The sequence below is a fragment of the Eulemur rufifrons genome, chromosome 9 (assembly GCF_041146395.1).
Source record: "Eulemur rufifrons isolate Redbay chromosome 9, OSU_ERuf_1, whole genome shotgun sequence".
NCBI lineage: Eukaryota > Metazoa > Chordata > Mammalia > Primates > Lemuridae > Eulemur > Eulemur rufifrons.
In genome coordinates this window covers 11,499,753-11,526,173 of record NC_090991.1, presented here as the reverse complement: position 1 = coordinate 11,526,173, position 26,421 = coordinate 11,499,753, and the positions used below count along the sequence as shown (strand labels likewise).

Here is a 26,421-nt window from a genome sequence, read left to right as displayed (position 1 = left end):
GAGCTCTTTCAGAGTTCTTTCAATTGACTCCTGTGATTTGTTGAGATATCCTCATCAATGTGATCTTTTGACATATCCCCATCAAGATGGGTTTTTTTGTTTTGCTTTGTTTGTTGTCTGTTTTGGTTTCATTTTCTTGAATATGTCCTTACTTTCTGGCAATTCAAGATGCTGCAGTCTCACTTTGTATATTTCCTTTCCCAGTCCTATAATAATCCATTTCTCCAAGGATCTCTGGTTCCTTTAGTGTAAAATGGTTTTAGATACCAAGATACAGGTGCTAGGTGTGTTCATTGCTACTGGAGTGTCATTTCTTTTAGGCTCTCTCAGAGGACAGAGTAAAGAAATACATGTGTGTATACTAACCTGTGTATATACACATAGCTATAAATATTTCTACTATAAACACATATATCTATCTTAAGCTAAACCTAAGTTCATACTGATGTCTCCAACTCTAATCCATTGGCACATGAATAGTTCTAGACTCTTCCCCTTGATATTCTGTAAATCCCCACTTGAAGGGTGAGAAACCTGGTTCCCACCATTGGGCAGCTGTTTACTTAATTGTTCAATTCCAGTATACATGTATAGTGGTACCATAATTGTTAACCCATATCCATGTGAGAAATAACTTTATCAACTAGAAGTCAGTCTTACATAATTTCCTTTTTGTGTTTTGTCTTACAGACTCCACTCATTTCCAAAGTTACTTTGGTCAGCACTTTCTTCCCCCACCACCTTCAGTGGGGTTTTTTCATTTATTTATAATACAGGTAGATTCTCTCATCATAGTCCAAATTCCTTCCTGGGATTCCCTGACCTCCTAAATGATTTTTTAAAATTTTACATTAATTTGTGCTGTAAAGTTCTATGGGTTTTGACAAATGCATAATGTCACATATCCTCTATTACAGTATCATACACAATAGTTATACTGCCCTAAAATTCCCCTGTCTTTCACCTATTCATCTTTTGCTCACTCCCCTCAAACCCCTGGCGAACTGATCATTTCATTATCTCTTTAAGTTTTTCTTTTTCCAGAATGTGTCATAGTTGGAGTCATAGCTTTTTCAGACTGGCTTCTTTCACTTAGCAACATTCATTTAAGGTTCCTCCATGTCCTTTCATGGCTTGATAACTCATTTCCTTTTATCACTGAATAATATTTCATTTCATAGGGTTACCACAGTTTGTTTATCCACTCTGCCTGAGTTTTAAAAATTGGTTTGTCTTTTTATTTATTTATAGGAGCTCTTTATATATTATAGATAGTAATCCTTTGTCTATGTATTATAAGTATTTTCTCCTAGCCTTTGCCTATGTTTTAACTTTGTAATGTCTATATCTATATGAAAGTTTTTGGTTTTTAATATGTACAAAGTCAAGCCGGGTGCGGTGGCTCATGCCTATAATCCTAGCACTCTGGGAGGCCGAGGCGGGCAGATTGTTTGAGCTCAGGAGTTCGAGACCAGCCTGAGCAAGAGCAAGACCCCGTCTCTACTAAAAACAGAAAGAAATTATATGGACAGCTAAAAATATATATAGAAAAAATTAGGCGGGCATGGTGGTGCATGCCTGTAGTCCCAGCTACTCGGGAGGCTGAGGCAGAAGGATTGCTTGAGCCCAGGAGTTTGAGGTTGCTGTGAGCTAGGCTGACGCCATGGCACTCTAGCCTGGGCAACAGAGACTCTGTCTCAAAAAAAATAATACTATGTACAAAGTCAAATTGGTAAATATTTTCCCTATGGTTTCTACTTTTTATAAATTTATGTTGTATCCTGTCATTTAACTAAAGGATGAGTAGGAGTTAGCCAGATGAAGGCAGGGAAAACCATGCCACATGGAGAGACCAGAATGACAAGTCCATAGAGATGAGCAGGTGCAGGGTCGTTTTGCTAGGCTGGCTTCTATCCAAATGGCCTCATTTCTGCCCGAGGGCCACATGACTCTCCATGCTGGGCTCTGGGGCCCCTGCTATGTAACTGCCAGGTGGAGGAACAGAAGGAAACTGACCAATGTGAGCCTCAGATCTGTCCTTACTAGACAGGTTACCTTGGCCAACCCACCGAGCCCCAAGAATGTTTTTATTTCATGTATTCATTCATTCATTCAGTCATGTATCCATTCAATATTTAAAGAGTGATTACTACTTACCAGGCACTGTTTTAGGTATTGGGGATGCCATGATGAACGAGACAATGCTCTTGCTCTCATGGAACATAATATCTAGTGGAAAAGATGCAATATATAAGCAAATAAACACATAAAAAGACAATTTTACATAGTGATAACTACTAATTTTTGGGCTTTTATAACTTTATATGACTATCAGAGGTTAGTCCTCATCCACATTGACTGTAGATTTTTCAAAGTGGTAACAGGTACACAGGTAACCAAAAGCATAGAGCTTGTTTGGTGAATCTTCATCCTCATTACATTTTCTGGGCAACCACACATGGATATGGTATGAGACATTCATTATGCCTTTGACCCAGACAGCTTTGTTGAACCTGGTTTCAGTGCAGACATCTAGAGTCCCCGTCTCCTTCATGGCAAATTTCTGGATCTCTCTGAGCACTGGAGGGACAGCTTCTTGAAGCCCATTCCGTGGATGCACTTGTGAATGTTGGTGGTGTATTCTCAGGTTACCACCTCGTTGATGGCAGAACATTCCTTCTTCTCACCATCCTTCTTGGCGGGAGCCATTCTGCCAGGCCCAAGTTGGAAAAAAGATAACTACCATTTTTTTTTTTCTGTTCATTTTGGAGTGTCCTATCATTTTTTTAAAAAACAATTCGGTAATAGAGTGGGAATGTGTGGCATGGTGGGGCATGGTGAGAATGACACTTAGGTAGGGTGGGTGGGGACAGCTTCTCTGAGGAGGTGATATTTGAACTAAGGATGGGAGGATGAGAAGCAGCCAGCCACGTGGAAAGCAAGGGAACAGGGTTCCAGGTGGAGGAACCAGCAAGTGCGGAGCCCCTGAAAAGGAGAAAACCTCAGCATGGTGCAGGACCCGACAAAGGACCAGTGGGCTGGAGTTTTGTAAAGGAGCAGGGGAGCTATGGAACATGCGGTTGGAGAGGCTGGGTCATGTTCTAGGGTGGCCTTTCATGCCAGTTTAGACGTATTATCTGAATTCTGCCTGGTGTAAAATTTGTTTTGCCCCTTCAGCTTTCAAAAGTGTTTGGGTTTGGACAATAAATATAGTTGCTCTATTTGAGGGTCACAGAAAGGGATTTAAATTTTTCTCAATGCAGTGAGAGGCCATTAGGCCAGGAAATCAAGGAGCCCATATTCAGTGCTTCCTGTAGGCCACGTCAGAGCTTTCTCCACCTCTGAAATAAGAGATTGCAGCTACTGTGGGCCTTGGTTCTGTTTCCGGAGAGCCACAAAATGACCTAGTATCGTGTGATTTTGTATTAAATCTAAATAGGTTGACATACATCAAATATGGCTAATATATATTAATATCATGCAGATTGGCACCGGTGTCCTGGTGTGTAGATCAGTTCACCTTAGGTAGGGCGGGCGCACAAGGTGCCTCGATGGGAGAGGGGGAGGCCCCCCCTGCAGATGGGGAACAGGGGACGCTGCAACAACCAGGATCTTCGCTTTCACCGTATTGTGAGGTATCGCAGCTTAAACGGGCTCAGCTAAACAGATTTTCTGATTGTATAATCCAGTTATCACTAAACCAACCCTCAAAAACTGGATGTGTGTTTTACAAAGATATGCAGATTGAAGATAAACTAATAAAGCCAGGACAGGCCCCAAACAAGGAAATGGCAGGCTTGATGCTTCTCCTGTTCCTGGTAGAAGTCCTTTGTTACCCATGTTGTAAGGCAAAAGCAATGATCTAATGAGATCTGACAAAAATCTGGCAAATGAGCAGGAGGGAGTGAGAGAAATTATTAAAAGGAATGTTTTAAATACATATTTACACCCACTATTATTAACAATGCTTCTCACTCTGAGTGGGTAGTCTGTTTTGAGAAAAGTAATGATGGTAGTATGCATAATTATAAACAAATAATCAGAATCATTGGTAGTATGTGCTCAAAAATGTTTTGTTGTTGAAAAAAGTCAGGAGAGCATTCTAGTGACTGCAAATTTCTAAATGAGTCCAAGACTATCCTTAGCTCCCTAGCACAATGTCTTACCCACAGTAGGTGCTCAGTGAATATTTGTTCAGGGAGTTAGTGAATGAATGAAGGCATTCAAGATCAGGAGCCTGACAACTGGCCCACCCTTGCCTCACCTTGTCCCAGCCCTAACCCCACCTCACCCTAAGTGCCCAATAACCAGATTACTTAGAGCTCCCGAAGGTGTCTCCCACCCACCTGTCCCACCCTGGCATGCCTCTCTCCACTTACTCCTCCTATCCCTTTGGGACTTGAATCTGAATGGGATCTCTTCTAGCAAACCTTCTCTGACCCAACCTCCCCCAGATCTGGGCTGCAGACCTTCTTAGAGTCCTTTTATAGCATTTGTAATTTTTAGATTTGTTTTTTAGTCTCCACTCCTTGAAGGCAGAATGTAGATCTGCAACCAGGACTTCAATGAATATTTGCTGCATGAATGAATAAATGGATGAAAGAATGAAGCACTTGGTTTGGGCAGTGTATTCAAGCATCAATCAAAGGCTCATTATGGATTCCCCATTGGGTCCAATGAACCTTATAGGAAACCAGCACTTAGAATGTTGCTCTGCAAGGCTCTTAACTTTGCCTCTGGCCTTGGGTTTGGCCTCCATCTTTCTCTGGGCTTCACTGTCTCCTACCACATACTTCCTTCTCTCCCCTCCCCTCTCCTCCCTTCTCCTCTCCTCTTCTCCATAGCAAGTTTGTACCCTGAGGCTGCTCCAGGCAGCCAGGATCTGGATCTGCAGTTTGGTGAAGGCACAAGTACTGGTCTCTTGCCCTGACTGCACACAGGAAGCCAGCCAGCCAACCAGCCAGTCAGCCACAGCTATATTTAGATTTCTGTCACCTGATGGGGTCATCCATTAATCAGGGCACAGTGGCAGCTGCTGCACTTCGGGAGTAAACTGAGGTGGGACCAGGGGTAGTGAGGCAGTGGGTGGGAAAGCCAGGCATTGACTCTAGGCTCATTTGAGCAAGTCACAGGGTGGGCTGAAAATGCAGGGCTTACATTACACCCAGAGAGAGAGAGGGCAGACAGAAGGAAGAACATGACTTTAGAGAGAAACCAGTTTCTGGCTGGGACTGGGTAAAGGCAGCACCCCTGAGATCAGCAGGAAGAGCCCTTGGCCCCCCTGGGGCCCCTTGCTGCCCTGGAGGCCAGGCAGCTGCAGGGGCAGGATCTAGGGCCTCTTCTTGCTGAGTGAGCCAGGGCTGAAAGAGTGGTTCTTTGACAGGCAGTAACACTCAGCTTGCAGTCAGCAGAAAGAGCTCTCACAAGGTAGAAACCAGAAAGAAGCAGACATGGCAGGATTTTTTTTTCAAGGCCCCAACAGCCTTTCTTGCCCCAGATTTGGTTTATCAAATGACTGCCCTTGGAGCTGGGGGATGGGCCCTAAATGATCAGAGATCCAGTTGCATCTCTCCCCTTTCATCTCTAGAATCCATGCCCACTCCTCTGTGGACCATTGCAAGGATCTCCTGACCACAACGCCTTGCCTTGCCCTCCAGTCTATTCCAGATCCTGCTGACAGCGTTGGCTTCCCACGACCAAATCCTGTCTGAAACACCTGGGCACTTGCCCATCACCCCGGGATCATCTGCACCCCTGGGTCTGTCTTGCAAGTCCCCCACGTTCTGACACCCAGCCTCCTTCCCACCCCAGTTATTATTATTGTGTGAACTAAAAATAAAACTCTAAGCCCTCTGCTAACCGAATGGACCCCTCTTGGCCAAGGGGGCCCCAGAAACACCTGAAAACTGAGTTCCCAGCCATGCCCAGATGGGAGAGAGAAAGCAGAATTACATGCGTATGACTTCTCTTCATAAATATTCATGATGCCTCCTATAACTTGTTAAATATGTATATTTGGCCACCTTGCTCAGTATAAAATCCTGTTGTCCTTGTCTCTTCTTTGAAGCACGTGTACCTGGCTTCTAGCCATGGCTCAGCCTCTGACCTGTTGGAATGTCCCCCATCAGGTGGCTACTTTTGACGAGAAATAAAGCTCTCCTTTTTCCAAAGTATAAACCTCGTTAATTAAATTTTGTTCTAGTTAGCAATTGACATGAAATAAACTGCGCATATTTAAAGTGAACAATTTAAAAAGTTTTGGCATATGTATACCATAGAATCATCACCACAATCACAATAATGAACACATCCTTCACCCCAAAAGTTTCCTACTTCCCCATGGTAGTCCCACCTTCCCACTTCCCTCATTACCCTGTCCACCTCCTACAGCAACCACTCATCTGCTTTCTGTCACCACAGAGGAGTTTTAGTTTTGGAGTTTTATATATATTAATAAATGGAATCATAGAGTATGTACTCTTTTTTTGTCTGGCTTCTTTCACTCAAGCATAATTATTCTGAGATTCGTCTTCTGCTGGGTGTGTTAGGAGTTCATATCTTTTCATTGCTGAGTGGTATTCCATTGTATGAATATACTGCAATTTGTTTATCCATTTACCTGTTCAGGAACATTTAGAACGTCTCCGGTTTTTTACTCTTTCAAATAAGGCCGCTTATTTGTGTACATGTCTCCTTGTGGATACATATTTTCATTCCTTCTGGGCAAATAGCTAGGAGAGCAATGGCTGGTCAAATAGTAAGTGCACGTCTAACTTATTAAAATATTACCAAACCTTTTTTCTGAGTGGTTTCTTCATTTTACACTCCCACCAGCAGCGTGTGACAGTTCCTGTGCCTCCACATCCTTACCCAGGGGTGAATGGTTAGTCTGTCTCATCTTAGCCATTCTAATAGGTGTGCAGTTATCTCACTGAGCTGTTAGTTTGCATTTCCCTAATAACTAATAATGTTGAATATTTTTTCATGTGCTTATTTGTCATTTGTATATCTACTTTGGTGCAGTGTCTATTCAAATATTTTCCCCATTTTTTAAATTGGATTGTTTGTTTCCTTATCATTATGGTTTGAAAGTCCTTTGTATATTCTGTACACAAGTCTTTATCAGATGTGTGATTTGCAAATATTGTCTCCCAGTCTGTGGCTTCTCTTTTCATTCTCTTAACAGTGTCTTTTGAAGAGAAGTTTCTAATTTTAATGAAGCCCAATTTATTTTTTTATTTTATGAATAATGCTTTTGATGTAGTATCTGAGAAATCTTTGCTAAACCTAAGGTCATAAAGGTTTTCTCCTATATTTTCTTCTAGAAGTTTCACAGTTTTAAGTTTTACAATTTAGCATTTAGTTCTATGGTCCATTTTGAGTTTTTTTATTTGTTTGTTTCTCGCATATGTATGTCCTATGGTTTCAGCACTATTTGTTGAAAAGACTATTCTTTCTTTCTCACTGAATTGCCTTTGTATCGTTGTTGAAAATCAATTGGCCATATGTGTGTAGATCTGTTTCTGGACTTTCTATTCTGTTCCATTGACCTATTTAAATAATTGAAATCTTTAAATTCTTTCCCTAGTGAATTGCTTTTGCACGTTTGTTGAAAATCAGTTGACCATTTATGTGCAGTTCTCTCTCTTGACTCCGTTCTGTTCCATTGATCTATTCTTGTATTGTCTGCACCAATAACATATTACTTCTATTACTGTAGCTTTATAAGTCTTGAATCAAGCAGTGGCAAGTCCTCTAACTTGTTCTCTTCAATGTTATTTTGGCCATTCTAGCTCCTTTGCATCTCCATATAAATTTTAGAATCAACTAATTCTTATGAAACAAGCCCACCAGGAATTTGATTGGAACTATGTTGATTTTGTAGATAAACTTGAGAAGAATCAACATCTTACCAATATTGAGTCTTCTGATCCAAGAACATAATATAGCTCTCCATTTATTTAGGTTTTCTTTAATTTTCCTCAGCAATGTTTTACAGTCTTCAATGTACAGGTCTCACACATCTTTTGTCAGATGTCAAGAGAGCCCTAAGTGTTTAACAATTTTTGATGGTACTGTGAATGGTGTTTCTAAAAAAATTTTTTCAATATCTGATAGATCATCACTTATATACAGAAATACAATTTAGTTTTGTATTGTATCCTGCAACATTGTCAAACTCACTGATTAGTTCCAGTGTCTTTTTTGTACTCTCTAGAATTTTCCACATAGATGATCATTATCTTCTGTGAATATAGTTTTACTTTTTCTTTTCAATCTGGATTCCTTTGCTTTCTTTCCCTTACTTTATTGTGCTGTTTAGAACTTCCAGAACAATGTTGAACACAGTGGTGAAAGCAAATGTACTTGCCTTGACTCCCACCAGAGGGCTAAAGTACTTCAGCGTTAAGTCTGATGGTAGCTGTAGGTTTTCACAGATGCCCTTTTTCAAGTTAGGAAAGAGATTTTTAACATAATAAAAAATTTTTATATTTATCTGCATAATCACCATTTCAAGTCTCTTCATTACTTTGTGTAGATCCAGATTTCATCTGATACCATTTTTCTTCTAGCTGAAGGACTTCCTTTAACATTTCTTGGAGTTCAGGTCAGCTAATATGTTTTCTGACTGAAAATGTCTTAGTTTTCCTTTTTTCTTGCAAGATATTTTCATTGGGCATATAGAATTCTAGACTGAGAGTTCTTTTTTCTTTTAGTTCTTTTTTCCCCTGTCAATAGATTTAGGGGTACAAGTGGGTTTTGGTTACATGGATGAATTGTATAGTGGTGAAGTCTGGCCTTTTAGTGTAGTGTACATTGTATCCAACAGGTAATTTTTCACCCCTCACTCTCCTCCCACCTCTTTTCAGTACTTTTAAAATGTTTCTCGGCCAGGAGGCTGAGGTGGGTGGATCATTTGAGCTCAAGAGTTCAAGACCAGCCTGAGCAAGATAGAGATCCCCGTCCCTACTAAAAATAGAAAGAAATTAGCTGGACAACTAAAACATATGAAAAAATAATTAGCTAGGCATGGTGGCACATGCCTGTAGTCCCAGCTACTCAGGAGGCTGAGGCAGGAGGATCACTTGAGCCCAGGAGTTTGAGGTTGCTGTGAGCTAGGCTGATGCCATGGCACTCCAGCCCGGGGAACAGAGTGAGACTCCGTCTCAAAAAAAAAAAAAAAAAAAATGTTTCTCTACTATCTTCTGGATCACATAGATTCCAACAAGAAGATTTCTGTCATTTTTATATTTGGTTTTTCTCTGGCTCCCTTTAGATTTTCTTTTTATTGCTGGTTTTAAGTGGTCTGATTAAGATGTACTTTGTAGAGAGAATTTCTGGTCAGGATATCCTTTCCCCGTCTGGGCTCTCAGCTCCCCGGGCAGTATCTGCTGTCCGCTGCTCTTCCCCTGCACCGAGAGACCTGAAGCTCCCGCTGTTTCTGCGCCGCTCCTTGGGGAGCAGGATGGGTTGGGTTCTGCTGGGCTCCTTTGTAGGTCCAAGGGCTTCTTGTCTGGTTTAACAATTAGCCGGGTGGTGGTCGCCATCTGGTGGTAGAAGTGAGAATGTTTCCACATTTTCGGCAATTTATAATTTCCATTGAGAATCCCAGAAGAGGCTGGATGGAGGTAGATGCCGGGTTTAGCGGCGCCAGCCAGGCTGTTAACTTTTTGAGAATCGCTTCAGCGTCACTCAGCACTGGGAGTGTCCTGGCAGGGACCCATGCGTGTGTTCACAGGGATTCCAGGATGCCCCACCCAGCAGGGCAGAGTCCCCAGATTTCTCCTTCAGGGAATGCCTCGGGCTCCTCTGGGATAACCCTGTCCTTTCTGGCTCCGGTTCTGGAATACAGATCTCTCCCCGGCATGGGGAACATCAGAGGCTCTCAGGGGCTCAGCCTTAGTCAGGCTGCCTCAGTGGCCCACGTGCCCCTCCTCTGTGGCTTTGCCTTCATCTCAGAAACTGGCAACCCTCCTTCCCACGAAGGCTCATGTGTCTAAGCGACACACGTGGTTGGGATCTAAAGCCCATAGATCTCTCACATCGAAGAGTTTCTCTGCAAGATTCAGGAGGAAACCCAGGTTACCGGCAACAATTTAACAGTGGAACCTCTGGTATCTCCCAGAAATATGAGGGCCCTTTTTTCGGTCTACAAACAGCTCCCAATGCCTGTCCTCTCTCAGAAGTTCTATTGACCGGCTCTTCTTTCTCCAATTCCTTAATCTCAGCTCTCCCATCTCTTACGTAGAAAAACATTTGTGTTCCATGAGAAAGGTACGCATTGTTGAAACTAGAGGACATCCCTCTGGGTTATCTGATCCCAACTCTCTATAGGGTATAGATAACTGACAGCAATGCAAAAATAATTCTTATTTATAGATATGGACATTCTGTCCTTTCCTGTAGAAATTGATTTTCTTCCCCACCCTACCCTCTTTGTGAAAAAACCAGTTTTGCTTACAATAGCACACTCATTCTAATAATCCTCATCTATAAATGAAAATTATCTTTTTTTTTTTTTGAGACAGAGTCTCACTTTGTTGCCCGGGCTAGAGTGAGTGCCATGGCGTCAGCCTAGCTCACAGCAACCTCAAACTCCTGGGCTCAAGCGATCCTACTGCCTCAGCCTCCCAAGTAGCTGGGACTACAGGCACGTGCCACCATGCCCGGCTAATTTTTTCTATATATATTTTAGTTGTCCATATAATTTCTTTCTATTTTTAGTAGAGACGGGGGTCTCACTCTTGCTCAGGCTGGTCTCGAACTCCTGACCTTGAGCAATCCACCCGCCTCGGCCTCCCAGAGTGCTAGGATTACAGGCGTGAGCCACCGCACCCGGCCGAAAATTATCTTTTAACACTAAACTAGGTAGGCCCCTGCACCCAGAGAAGTCCAACTCTCCAGCATTTAGACCCAACAGAACTCATCAGCGTGGAACAACAGGGGCCACCTGGCTCCCCTTCAGTCGTCCTCTGGCCTGCGGTGGAGATGCCCACCTCTGTGCTCTGGTCCTGCAGGGAGCAGCACGTGTGGTGGGGGAACATGGCAGGAAGGACAAGCTGTGATTTTTCTCAGTGGGTTTTGGGGTGACGCTTGCTTTAAAGGTGTTGTTTTGTTTTGCTCAACAATAGTGCAAAGATAGTTTGGAGGCCTAACCGTGCATACATTTGCCAGTAGGTAAAATAGTTGGCTTTTTTTTTTTTTCCCCAAGACTAGTCAAGTACAGTAGTGAGAAGGAGGGAGAGAGTAGAACAAGGAGTTCAATCTATAACTGACTGTGAACAGTGAATTGAGATAACTCACTACCTTCCCACCAGCTGGCTTTTGAAGGTTTTGAAAATGTTTTAGCCTTTTTCAAGAAAGAACTGCTACCTGGGTGCAGGAGGGAGGGGTTGACGGGGAGTCATTGTTTAATGGGTACAGACTTTTCATTGGGGAAGATGAAAAAGTTCTGGAGATGGATGGTGGTGACCGTTGCACAACAATGTTGAGATAGGGAAGGAACAGGCAGGCCTGCTTGATAAAGAGTCCTAAGACCTAAACCAAGGTCTCTGATAAAACAGGAGGCAGTGGAGAAGCTGGCCAAAACCAGCTAAAACCAAGATGGCCACAAAAAAAATGACCTCAGGTTATCCCTACTGCTCATTATACCCTGCTTAAGAAAAATAGGAGGAAAGATTATAAGAGGCTGGGGAATGGGGTGGATTGAGGGGAAAAATGCAAGTTCCTTACCACATAACAGAAACACTGCACTAGCTTAGAGTGCTCAGCAAAATAAACTAGGCAGGCACCAAGATAACTACTGGGCCAGGGAAAAGTGCCCAGCACTTTCTTGCCTTGGAACAGCTGGCTCAAACTGGCCCTGACTGTTTTAGACCTGCTTTGATTGTTCTATAGTGCCCTTTAGCTAATTATAATACTAAAATCCCCTCCTAGGAAAAAATTATAATATAATTAACATAACATGGGTTGCATGACAGCACGTGACAATACTGCAACCAGGTGATTTGTTTCACTGTGAGCAAGCAAAGATACAATATAAAAACTTTGCTTCACTCATTAGAAAGAGCCATCTGTCTTATCCTGGCCAGGATAGGAACCGCTATTATAATAAATAGTGCTAATATAATAATGGTCACCCCTTAGAGAGATTTATTTATCATAAAGTCACCCTGTGAGGTGTGAATTCCGGATTTGGTGTGTTTTCGCCTGGTTCTTGGTTCCCAGTACTGTAGAATGGTTACTGGTACCGAGTCAATGGAACAAATGAGCAAGGGGAACAGATATAAGCAAGCTAAACAGCATTTATCGAGCACAGAACATCCTGGATAGGGGCCGGGTCTATCTCCACGAGTAGAGATGACCCTAGTTTGGAAAGGGATCTGGTTTCTTACTCTATTTTTTTAATAATATGCTAAATTGGGGGCAGATTATTCATGAAGTTTCAGGAAAGGGGTAGAGAGTTCTGGGAATTTCCATCCCTCCTCTCTTCTGGCCTTATAAGGTAGTTTCTGGGGTTGCCATGCCATTTGGAAACTGTCCTGGTGCAGGTGGATGTGATTTTACTATGCTAATAGGGGGTAGTTCACCTTAGGTCATTACCAGCTCACCTGTGCATATGCCCCAGGTTGGTTGTTTCTGAGGGTGGGCCATCTCTTAGGTTCATGGGTTTCATACCCTCCTCTAACCGGCAACAGTGTCTCTACCAAATCTCCCTCACCTTGCCTCCACACCTGTCTCCCCTTCCTCCTGGTCCCTATCTAACAACCCTAAAAAGTTTGTCTACCCAACTAGAAATCCTGGCCCAGACCACTAGAGATGCTTTAGACAAATCGAGACTCTCCGAGTTTCTTTAGCCCAGTGGTCCCCAACCTTTCTGGTACCAGGGACCGGTTTCATGGAAGACAATTTTTCTATGGGGGCGGGGGGAGCCAGAGCTCAGACGGTGATGCAAGGGATGGGGAGCAGCTGTAAATATAGATGAAGCTTCACTCACTCGTCCACTGCTCACCTCCTGCTGTGCCCTCCTTCCTAAGTTTCATGGAAGACAATTTTTGTCCGGATGGGGCAGTGACAGAGCTCTGCGGCCTGGTCCCTGACAGGTCCACTGCCCCGGGGCTGGAGACCACAGCTTTAGCCAATGTAGTAATAGATAACAGATTAACATTAGACTATCTGTTGGGTAAACAAAGAAGAGTATATGCTGTGAGTAATAAAACCTGCTATACTGTAAACACCTCAAGTCAAGAAGAGAAAGATATCAGCAAGATATACAAACAAGCCACCTGGCTACACAACATTCGAAACCCTAATACCAGACTATATGAAACTCCAGAAAAAGATTTCTACCAACAGTTACTTGGTTTCTACCCTTCCTAAGACCACTAATAGCCATCTTATTACTACTAATCTTTGGCCCTTACTTGTTTAACCTTCTTGTAAAGTTTGTGTCTTCTAGATTACAATTCCACGTAAAGATGATGCTGGCACAAGACTTCCAACCCTTCCCACCAGCCGATCCAGAGCATAAAAATGTCCTGCCCTTGGGCCCCTTAGATCAGGCATCCAGAGATTTTTACCCCTCCCATGGTAGGCAAGGTCAACGCCCTTGAAATCAGCCTAAAGAAGCTACAAAAGACACTTTGATCCTTTGACAGCTCCTTAAGATTAAGGAATATACAATCTCTGAGGGGGAATGAGATAGGGAATCGGCAGGCCCTGCTCAACAAAGAGTCATAAAACCCAAACGAAGCTCTCTGATAAAATAGGAGGCAGTGGAGAAGCAGGCCAAAACCAGCTGAAACCCAGATGGCCATAAAAAAATGACCTCAGGTTACCCGCCCTGCTCGTTATACCCTCTTATAGTGTATGAGCGTGCCAACAGAAACTCCCACCAGTGCCAGGACAGTTTACAAATGCCATGGCAACTTCCAGAAGTTACCCTATATGGTTCAGAAAGGGGAGGAACCCCCAGTTCTGGGAAGTCCCCACCCCTTTCCCAGAAATCTTATGCAGAATCCTCCCTCCACTTAACATAAAATTAAATAGAAGGTATAAAATAAGACTGCGGAAATTCACAAAGGGCTATTCTCTGTTACTCCGAGAGATAGCCACTGCTCTGTCTGTGGGGCAGTCTCCCTCTTTCTCTTTTCTTACTTCAGTGAACTTGCTTTTGCCTTACTCTGTCTGACAGCTTGCTCTTGAATTCTTTCCTGCAGGAAGCCAAGAACCCACTTGGCCTTCAGGCGGGACCCCAAAACTGGGGTCAATCAATGTGAATGGATTTAATGCCACTCAACTGTACACTTTAAAATGATTAAAATAGTAAGTCTTATGGTACATACATTTTACCACAATTTTTTTTTAAAGAAAAGAAAAAGATTTGCAAATTTGAATACTTTTCTGGGTGGGTTCCTGTGGGGAAGGCTGAAATTAGACAAGATTTCACAGGTTCTCAGAGGCTGAAGCTTTTTGTGTGCGTGTGATTTTTAAAAATAAACCTTCTTCCTCTCACCCCACCCCCTCAACTCTCAACCAAACAACAAACAGCAACTGTGACCCCACCACCGATAAGGCTCCACACACCAGAACGGAGCAGATAGAATGGATACCTGCTATGGTTCTGAAAGGATTGTTTTGGTAGCAAATGAAAACAGCCTGCCTTGAACTGACTTAGACATAAACAAAGAGGTATTAGGGCCGGGAGCGGTGGCTCACGCCTGTAATCCTAGCACTCTGGGAGGCCGAGGCGGGTGGATCGCTCGAGGTCAGGAGTTTGAGACCAGCCTGAGCAAGAGTGAGACCCCATCTCTTCTATAAATAGGAAGAAATTATCTGGCCAACTAAAATATATATAGAAAAAATTAGCTGGGCATGGTGGCACATGCCTGTAGTCCCAGCTACCTGGGAGGCTGAGGCAGTAGGATCACTTAAGCCCAGGAGTTTGAGGTTGCTGTGAGCTAGGCTGATGCCACGGCACTCACTCTAGCCTGGGCAACAAAGTGAGACTCTGTCTCAAAAAAAAAAAAAAAAGGGTATTAGGAGGATGCTGGAGGTGTTGGAGGGTGTATTCGTTTCCTGTTTCTGCTGTAGCAAAGCATCACACACTTGGTATTCTCTTACAGATCTGGAGGTGCTCACATCCAGCTGTCTGAAATGGGTTGGCAGCCAGTTCCTTCTGGAGGCTCTAGGGAAGAATTCATTTCCTTGCCTGTTTTGGCTCCTGGAGGCCGCCTGCATTCCTACGTAGCAGTGGGGAACAGCAAGTAGGAACATAGCAGCTCTGAGTGAAACCATGTGGTTGAAAAGGGGGACAGGAGCAGTGGGGGACGCTTTCCAAAAAGAAAGGGCTGCTATTCACCAAAGAAGGAGTGAAGCCTGGGAAGACAGAATAACAGGTGTCTGATCTAGCTGTGATAGAGGCAGACCAGGTACAATGTTCATGCCAAGAAGGGAGTTAACCCTTGTCCCCGGAGGCAGGGGAGTAGGGAAGATAGAGAAAAGGCCAGTTTTATCCACCCAGCAACTACGGATGTGCAATAAGTTACTCTAAAACTTGTTGACTTAAAATAACCATTGAGTTTGATGATGGTTTTGTGGGCCAGGAATTTAGGAATTTAGTCAGGCCATTCTCACTCAGCAGCTGCTCAGATGTCATCTGAAGGCCTGAAAGGACTGGGTGTCCAAGATGGTTCCCTGGCATGGCTGGATGCCCATGCAGGTTGTTGCCTGCAGCTCAGCTGGGGCTGCCAGCCCAGGGCCCTGTGTGCCTCTCTAGCGTGGCAGGGGTTCAGAGTAGCTGGAGTTCTTATGTGGTGGCTTGCTTCCCCCAGAGCAGGCATCTCTCGAGGAGCAGGTAGACGTTGTGTAACATTTTCTGACCTAGGCTCAGGAGTTAAGCAGCCTCACTTTTGCTACATTCTGTGGGTTATAAGTGAGTCACTAAGGTCAGCCCAGTTCCAAGTAGAGGACATACAGGTTCCCATGGCTCAGTGGGAGGGGTATGAAAGAATTTGTGGGCATGTTTTGAAACCGCTGCAAATGATGTCACGGGGAGGATTCCTGGAGGGGGGTTGATCAAGCTGTGTTAAATTGACAGGCTGCAATGACAACAGCAAAATTACATGCCATGAGATGTTCAATGACAACAAAAAAATTGCCAGGCCATAGAAATTTTCTAGGTATTACACAGATAAATAGTAAGAATGATTGTTGATTTGGTTCCCAGTCAGATTTAAATGGTGATGGGTCCAGTAAACTTATATTTGGGAAGGAGGAAGAGGAGAGAAGATTCAAGGTCAAGAATGGAAATAACTACTGTCTTCACATCCCTGTCCCAGTGGAGAATCCATTTCCTGGCCTTTACGGGCTCCTAGAGGCCACCTGTATTCCTTGGCTCACGCCCCCTTCTTCACAACTCTCCAGCTCTTGCTTCTGTCACCACGTCTCCTACTGTGGACTCTGACTCTCCTACAGCCCTCTCCGAAGGACCCTTGTGATTACACTGGGTCCACCTGGAGAATCCAAATCCATTCCAAAATCCTTAACCCATGTGCGAAGTCCCTTTTACCAACTAAGAGAACATCTTCATGGGTTCTGGGGACTAGAGGCCTTTTTGGAGAAGTGTGTGGGTAAGGAAAAGACTGGTGGTGGCTCCCCATAGCTTCTCATGGGAATCTCTACCGCCAGGAGTGGGGAAAAGTGGGTAGGGACCCCTTTCATACACAAGACACGGCTACCTCCTGCCCACCCGCCCCGAATCTCTACACATTCACCTTTTTACATCTGAGCTGGAATGACCACACCTCAATGACATGGGGGCAGGGAGGGGAAGAAGAGGACGGAAGAAGAAGAGAAACTCCTGCTCGGCTGTTGTTAGGGGACAAACAAAGCAACCACGGTTGGCTTAGTGATGACTTCCAGTTCCAACTGAATGCTCAGGCCTCCCACACCTCTCTCAGAACTCTTCAAAGGTTAGTTCTTGTTTTTGTGATTTACAAACATACTCAAACATCCTCAAACAATAAAAAGAAGACAATTTAAATCTCCAAAAACCCCACCAACTCACCATTAACGTACTGATGTACAACTTTCCTGACATAGATTTAAGTATACAAGATTATAAATTGTTATGCATGCTGTTTTATAATCTGCCTCGCTCAATAATATGCTGTGATCACTTTTCTGTGGCAACAAATGTAGGATTACATCTCCATTTTTATTGTATTGTATAGTACATTAGTACATATAGTACATCTCCATTAGTATTGTATAGAATAACATATTTAACTAGTATATAACTGATGACTAAGTTGAATCTAATTTTTCACTATTACGAACAATACTGCCCTGAACATCTTTGCCAATTGTCTACGTAACTTCTTAGGGTAAATTGCTAATCCTGGAGTTGCAGAGTCAAAGGTACACTCATTCTACCTTTGGACATTGTTATGGGTTAAACTGTGTCCCGAAATGGGTTATGTTGAAACCCTAACCCCTAGTACTTGTGAAAATGACCTTATATGGAAACCGAGTCATTGCAGATGATCAAATCAGGATGAAGTCATTAGGTGAGTTCTAATCCAACATAACTGGTGTCCTCATATAAAGGAGAAATTTGAACACAGACACAGACTTGCACAAAGAGAAGACAATGTGAAGACAGCCTGTGATGACAGATGCAAAGACTGTACTAACACAGCTGCAAACCAAGGAATGTCAAGGATTGCTGGCCATTTACCAGAAGCAAAGAAGGATTCTACCCAGAGTCTCAGAGAGAACGTAGTTTTCTTGACACATTCATTTTGGACTCCTACACTCTAGAATTGTGAGACAATTAATTTGTTTGTTTTAAGCCACCTAGTTGGTGGTATTTTGTTACAGCAGCCTTAGCAAACTAATACAGTTGCATGTGCCAAATTGCCCCCCAGAAAGACTATTATCAGTTTAAATTCTCACCATGGAAAACTGTATTTATGTATTTTTTATTGTTGGTGATGTGTAATAACTTTTCATATGTGCACCAATGATTTGTATTTATACTATGAATTGACTGTATATACCTTTTGCCTCTTTTTCTATTGGGATGTTCATTTTATTTCTCATTGTCTTGTAAGAGATGTTTTCAAATTAGGGACATTAACCCTTTCCCCTTTATGTACCAAATGTTTATCCCTATTTAGATATCTGTCTTTCACGCACGTATCTGGTTTCTCTTGTCCTTCAAAAACTTTTAACGTTTTTGAATCTATTAACGTTTTCTTTTATCATTTTCCCTTTCTTCAGTTATTTCTCATGACAGGAATTAATGGACACTGGGGAAGTGGAACAAAGGATAACAACCTTATTTTATACATGACTTGGATGCCTTAGTGAGCAGAAACAAAACAGCAGAAGCTGGGTGCCACCTGAAGGTTGACAAGGACGTTGAATCACGGAGTGAGGTGTGGACTGGAATCTCCTCCAGGTGTCCCCTAGTCTGACAGTCTCTGACTCTGTGGCTTTAATAGTCCTGTCCTTGGGAGGTCATGGCTGGACCAGAATCCTGAGAGGGAGAAAGCACCACAGATGACCACCAGAGGGCCTGCTACATTCTCCAACTCTCTCTGGTCCAGCTGCTAAGCTGGGGCCCTTAGGAAACTCTTTAGCTGCCCAGACTTGCAGGTGCCATTTCAGATGTGCAGAAAGAAGGCCAAACACAACCACCCCAACTTCCTGCCCTCCTCTTGTGGTGAAAAGATAAATGGTTGAGTCAGTGATAGAGTGTGGGCAGCAAGGAAGTGGGCAGGTTCAGATGCCCTGATGTGGGTTCCTAAGCTTTGCTCTCAGGCCTCTGTCTACCCAACACATTCACTCTTTTTTCTTTTTTCTTTTTCTTTTTTTTTTTTGAGACAGAGTCTCACTCTGTTGCCCGGGCTAGAGTGCCGTGGCATCAGCGTAGCTCACAGCAACCTCAAACTCCTGGGCTCAAGCAATCCTTCTGCCTCAGCCTCCTGAGTAGCTGGGACTACAGGCATGTGCCACTATGCCCGGCTAATTTTTCTATATATGTATTTTTAGCTGTCCATATAATTTCTTTCTATTTTGCTCTATCTTACTCAGGCTGGTCTCGAACTTCTGACCTCGAACGATCCTCCTGCCTCGGCCTCCCAGAGTGCTAGGATTACAGGCATGAGCCACCGTGCCCAGCCCACATTCACTCTTGATTAGTCACACAACCATCTGCTGCTCTCTGGCTTTGTCTGTCCACATTCTGTCCACTTGTTGAGCTCCTACACATCCTTCAAGTCCCAGTTCAAATGTCACCACTTGGATCCTCTCAGCACTCCCACTTCTGTGATTCCACAACACTGGCCTTCATCACTTTGCACAGTAATTACTTACGTGTCCTTCTGTGCTGTAGAACATAGGCTCCACCCATGACATGCTCAGTTCTGAGTCTCTACTTGTGAGCACAGGGCCTGGCACAAAGTGAAGGGCACTGAACCTTGAGTTCATCATATTATGTCTTCACCTTCCTCCGCCACCTTGAGGGACTTTCTTGAGGGCAGGTGCTGGGTATGATTCTTTTCTCTGATCCTTGCGTTGTCTAGCACAGGGCCTGGCAAAGTAGGCCCTCAAGTTTGGGAGAATGAGTTGCCTCCTTTTGTTTATACAACTCACTTCTCTCTGTGAATAATTCAGCTTCTTTTTTCAGTCAACAAGTATGTATCAGGCATTTTCTGTTGTGTTCAGGACTCTGCTGGGTGCCACAATTGGGGAGGTGTAATATTGAGAAATACATTATTTGGTTTTTGTCCCCATTTCCTGACATACAATTCCTAAGATCCTTAGCATTTTCAAAATGATGGGGGTTTTGTATGCTAATGAGTTGACTGATGGCTGGCAGCCCATAGATAGCTTCAGGATGGGAGCTGGTCACTGGGAAGACCCAGGCAGGATTAGAGGGTCAGAATTCTCAGACCCCCCCTCCCCCTTCCCCAAGCTCTAGGCAGAGGAGAGGGGCTGAAGGTTAAGTTGATCACTAATGGCCAACAGTTTAATCAATTATACCTATTAATAAAGCCTCCATAAAAACCCAAAAGGACAGAGTTCAGAGAATTTCCAAACAGCCAAACACATGGACGTTCTTGTAGGGTGGCACACACAAGGAAGGCATGGAAGCTCTGTGCCCCTTCACCCATACCTCACCCTATGCATCTCTTCAACTGTACCTTTGTAATACAATAAACTGGTAAATATAAGTAAGTGTTTTCTTGAGTTCTGTAACCTCTCTATGAAGTTAATCTAACCCAAGGAGGGGGTTGTGGGAACCCCAATTCATAGCTGGTTGGTTAGAAGCACAGGTAAAACTACCTGGAGCTTGTGATTGGCATTGGAAGTGGGGAGGCAGTCTTGTGGGACTGAGCTCTCAAGCTGTGTGATCTGACACTACCTCCAGGTAGACAGTATCAAAACTGAATTGGAGGACACCTAGCTGGTATTGACTGCAGAACTGCTTGCTTGCAGCTGGTGTTGACTGCAGACCTGCTTGCTTGCTTGTTAGTGGGAAGAAATTCCCACACATTTGGTCACAGAAGTCTTCTGTGTCAATTGTGCTGTGAAAGCAGGGGAAAAACAGTTTGTGTTTTGTCCACTCAGGAGGGTATTTGACAAGGTTTTCAGTCCCCCAAGTGTTTGCCAAATGGGGAGAGTAGACAATAACAGAAGAGAGGAAGAAGGAAGAAAGAGAAAGATGGCAGAAAAGGAGTTTTCTACTATCTAATCACCTCCATAGTGCCTTGGTTTTGATAATCATCTATGGACTAGAGTACTTGTGGGAGTCAAGGAGTCCAGAGGAGAGGTTCCAGTACATGACTGGAGCAAATAATCTGAAAATAGACACACTGAAGAGAGTAAAAAGATCAATTTCACTTTACCCACATCACCCCTCCCACAAGGTGGCACAGCTCAGTGCCAAGGAAGACCCCCTCAACCAAAAATTTCTCTCATAGGGGAATATAAGAGTATAGTGAGTGAGCACCTGACTTCGTCAGCTGTGCAACATGCTGCCCAAGGCTCCCATCCAGAATACTGAGGGGATGAGCATGACTAAGTATCTGGGAGAGTCTGGGAGCAAGGAAGCAAGGTAAGGGAATCACAGCAATCAGAGCTTGAAACCCAACAAAGGGCCATGTATCTTACTACCTTCTTCATGGACTCCATCATGAGGCCTACCCACAAGCTGCTTGAGGTGCCTCATCTGCAGACTCCTCAACTGGCCCATGGGCACCCCCAATGCTCTGTATTCTTCACCCCTAACCCCCTCATTGGCTCTCTATTTGTGCCCCCTAGATGTCAAGTGTGAGTCTTTGCATATGGTTTGTAAACACACACGGTCAGCCGGATTGACTTTGCAGGATTGGGAGAAGGCACATAAATGAGCAATTCAGGGCACTGTCCTAGGGAAAACAAATGGGAGACTGTCAGCACCTGGCCTGGCTTTGTAGTATCAATAGAAGGCATACTATCTTAAGAAATCCCCCCTATCCCAAGAGAGAAGAAGAAGGGTGGAATGGGTGCATCTATAGAAAGATCTGGAGGAGCCTCCGAATCTGTAGCCTGGCTGACTGGTGAAGGTATTTTTCTCCTAAAGGTAGTCAGTAAAGACTGGAGGAGGTGCCTGCTTCAAATACAAAGATAGCAATGTAAGACTTCAAGGAACATGAAAACCAAGGAAACATGATGCCAAGCAAAGGAACAGAATAATTTTATAGTATCTGACCCCAAAGAAGTGGAGATCTACAAATTGCCTGACAAAGAATTCAAATAATTGTTTTAAGGTAGCTCAGTGAACTACAAGAGAATACAACAATTCAACAAAAGTTGGAAAATAATACATCACCAAAAGAAGATGTTCAACAAAGAGATATAAATTATTTTTTAAATTCTGAAGCTGAAATACAATGAATGAAATGAAAATGCAATACAGAGCTTCAACAGCAGAACTAATCAAGCAGAAGAAAGAATTTGTGAACTCAAAGACAAGTCATTTGAAATTATCCAGTCAGAGGAGAAAAAAATGAATAAAAAGAAATTTTAAAAACTGATAGGATTTATGGGACACCATCAAGAGAAATAATATACAGATTAACGAAGTTCCAGAAAGAGAAGAAGGGAGAATGGCAAAGACGGTTTATTTAAAGAAATAATAGCTTAAAATTACCAAATATGGGAGTGATATGGCCATCCAGGTACATAAGTCTTAATATTCAACCCAAAGAGGACTTCACTGAGATATGTTATAATCAAACTGTCAAAAATCAAAGTCAAAGGGAGAATTTTGAAACCACTAAGAGAAAAGAGATTCATCACATACAAGGAAACCCTTATTAGACTACCAGTGGATTTCTCAGCAGAAACCTTGCAGGCCAGGAGAGAGTGAGAGGATATATTCAAAGTGCTGAAAGAAATAAACTGCCAACCAAGAAAACTTTACCCAGCAAAGCTGTCCTTCACAACTGAAGAGGCCAGGCAAGGTGGCTCGTGCCTATAATCTCAGCACTTTTGGAGCCTGAGGTGGGGGGATCGCTTGAGGCCAGTAATTTGAGACCAGCCTGGGCAACAGAGTGAGACCTCGTCTCTACAAAAAACTAAAAAATTAGCTAGGTGTGGTAGTGTGGGCATGTAGTCCCAGCTACTTGGGAGGCTGAGTCAGGAGGATCATTTGAGCCCAGGAGTTCAAGACTGCAATGAGCTATGATTATGCCACTGCAGCCCATCCTGGGTGATAGAGTGAGACTCTCTCTGGAAAAAAAAAAAAAAATGAAAGAGAAATAAAGACTTTCCCAGGCAAAAAAAAAATTAAGGAGTTCATTACCACTAGATCTGCCTTACGAGAAAGCTAAAAGGAGTCCTTCAAGCTGACATAAAAGTCTGGTAATTAGCAACATGAAAACCTAGGAAAGTATAAAACTCACTGGTAAAGGTAAGTACATAGCCAGATTTTAAATACTCTAATACGGTAATGATGGTGTGTAATTCACTTTTAACTCTGGTACAAAGGTTAAAAGACAAAGGTATTAAAAATAACTGTAGGTAATAATTTGTTCATGGATACACAATATAAAAAGAAGTAAATTGTGACATTAAAAACTTTAAATGGTGGGGGAAGTAAAAGTGTAAAGTTTTTATATGCAAGTGAAGTTATCAGCTTAAAATACACTGTATAACTGTAAGATGTTTTATGCAAGCTCTGTGGTAACCACTAAGCACAAATCTCTAGTAGATACACAACAAAGAAAGGAATGGAATCACACTACTATAGAAAATCATCAAATCATGAAGGGACACAGCAAGAGAGGAAGTAAGGAAAAAAGGACTAGAAAACAATGAACAAAATGGTAATAGTAAATCCTGACCTATTAATAACTACTTTATAGATAAATGGACTATAGGCACAGAGTGGCTCAATGGATAAAACAACACCTGACTGCAGCCACGTGTCACTTAACAACAGAGATACATCCTGAGAAATGCACTGTTAGGCGATTTTGTCATTGTATGAATATCATAGAGTGTACTGACACAAACCTACATGGTATGGCCCACTAGACACCTAGGCTATATGGTACAGCCTATTGCTCCTAGGCTACAAATCTATACAGCACGACACTGTAGGTAATTGTAACACAATGTAAAGTATTTGTATATCTAAACATAGAAAAGGTACAGTAAAAATACAGTATAAAAGTTTAAAAAATGGTACATTTATATAGGGCACTTACCATGAATGGAGCTTGCAGGACTGGAAGTTGCTGTGGGTGAGTCAGTGAGTAAGTGATGAATGAATGTGAAGGCCCCTAGGATATTACTGTACACTACCGTAGACTTTACAAACACTGTACTCTGAGGCTACCCTAAATTTATTTTAAAAATAAAGTGTGCTATGATGTTACAAGAGCTACATCTCTAGGTTATATATAGATATAGATATAGATACAGATATATGGATAGATAGATTAGAACATTATTGAGCCTTAAAAAAGAAGGAAATGCTGCCATTTATAACAACGTGGGTGAACCCGGAGGACACTATGCAAAGTGAAATAAGCCAGACAAAAAAGACAAATACTGCATGCATGATCTCACTGATAAATGAAATCTAAAAAAGTGAAACTCATAGAAATAAAAAATAGAATGGCGTTTACCAGGGGCTGGGGGTTGGGGGAGATGGGGAGATATTGGCCAAAGTGTACAAACTTTCAGTTGTAAGATGAGTGTGTTCTGAAGATCTATGTATACCACGGTGAATATAGTTAATGATATATACTTGAAATTTGCTGAGAGTAGATCTTAAATAGTCTCACCACAAAGAACAAAAAAGGTAACTATGTGAGGTGATGGATATGTTAATTAGCTTGATTGTAATAATCATTTCACAATGTATATATTTCTCAAATCTTCATGTTTTACACCCCTTAAATACATTTAATTTTTATTTGTTAATTATATTCCAATGAAATAAGACAGAAATTCCTTTCTTTGTTTTATTGAGGTACAGAGAATCCTGGGAGCACCTTAATGTTTAACAATTGAACTCTTTCATTTTATTATACAAACAAGGAAACTGAGGCTCAGAGAAGGGAAAGATTCCCAAAAGAAGTTGTTGGCAAACGGGGCCTGGAATTCTGATCTGCTGACACTCCAGGCCTGGACTTGCTGTGCAAAATGCATTGTTGGAAACAGGTCTGCAGAGTTCACTATATCACAGCTGGCCTGGGGATTCCAAAGGGTCAGCAAAATCACTTATTGAATGAATGAAACACAAACCAAGGAGTCACAGCTTTGTTAGCCTGGATAAGATCTACCACAGAAGCATTTGTTCACTTCTCAGAAGATAATTTTCAATTTACTTTTAGGAAGGTTTTTGTTGTTGTTGTTGTTGTTTGTTTGGTTTTTTTTTTTTGAGACAGAGTCTTGCTTTGTTGCCTGGGCTAGAGTGCCGTGGCATCAGCCTAGCTCACAGCAACCTCAAACTCCTGGGCTTAAGCGATCCTACTGCCTCAGCCTCCCGAGTAGCTGGGACTACAGGCAGGCACCACCATGCCCAGCTAATTTTTTCTATATATATTTTTAGTTGGCCAGATAATTTCTTTCTATTTTTTTAGTAAAGACGGGGTCTCGCTCTTGCTCAGGCTGGTTAGGAAGGTTTTTGAGCAGCTAAACTTTGGATGGGCCTAATGAGAAAGAGCACAGGCTTTGCAAATGGAAAGACCTGGGTTTAAAGTCCTCTCCTTGGCTTTGCCAACTTGATCCAGTGATGTAAACTCTCTGAGCTTTGATGTTCTCATCTATAAAATGGAGATGATAATCTTTGAGGCAAGTGAAGATGAGGTGAAATAAGGAATATAAAACACTGGTTCCACACCCTAGTCCCAAATAGATGCTCAGTAATGGGAGTTATCAATTCAGCGGCGTGCTGCAGGTGGCCAGCACAGGCCCATGGAAGCCAAGTGACTGTGCACATCTCCTCCCAGTTCCAAGTCCAGTGATGCTCTTGTTCGTAGCTTAAAATGGGTCGTGGGGGGAATATTTACACCATGAAAATTAGCAAACCCTACAAATCAGGACTCTTCTCAGTCATATTCAAACATTTACCAGACATTCTAGGTTATCATTGTTATTACTAAGAGCAATAACAACTCCTTCACTCCAGTTAGACATGATGCACGTCAGTTTGCCTATTTTTACTGATGACACTTGCTCATTTCAATCAGAACCAGCCAATTCAACAAAATGGTTAATTGGTTTACCCTCACCCCCATTTTCAGAAGCTGTGAGCCCTGCTGGGAATTCTGTCTCACAGCGTTGCAGGGAGGGACCCAATTCCGTCAAGATGGCCCACTGGACATGTTTTTTGACATAGCCTCTCACACACTCATAGAAACAGGAAGACCTTACCTTGCTTGCTCCAAGCAGAAGCTGGGTCAGCAGTTCCAGGGTTCCCAGGGGTTTTCAAGAGCCCCTGTCATTGTGAGATGGTGTGTTTGTCACACATGAGCTGGTTTCTTACCCAGATCTGTCTCTGTGTGGGAGTCGCAGTCATGTGGCTCTTCCTGAGCTCCAGGCTGCCACGTCTAGGGAAGCTCAGGGCAGATTCATCTGTGCGGACACCTCTCCCACCCACACTTCCACCTCCACCCTGGAACCTGACCCCCTCCCAGATGCTCTCCCACACCGTGCTGGTTCTCTGGTGTGCCCTATGGGAACGACAAGGGGCGGTGAGAAGATTCCGGTTTCTTCAAAGCCTGGGGTAGTCAGTTTCCCTGGAAAAGGGAGTGGTTGCCTGGTGACAGCGCCTGGATCTCTCCCCTATGGGCTGACCAGAAAGGGGAAGTGGTCAGGCTGGTGCTCACTGTCTCTGGGGTGGGTGAGGGCTTG

General features: G+C 43.1%; 1 pseudogene; it reads right to left on the bottom strand.

The window, feature by feature from the left end:
* Nucleotides 1-2,331: 2,331 nt before the first annotated feature.
* LOC138392329 (large ribosomal subunit protein eL31-like) lies at nt 2,332-2,709 on the bottom strand (annotated as a pseudogene).
* Nucleotides 2,710-26,421: the final 23,712 nt, after the last annotated feature.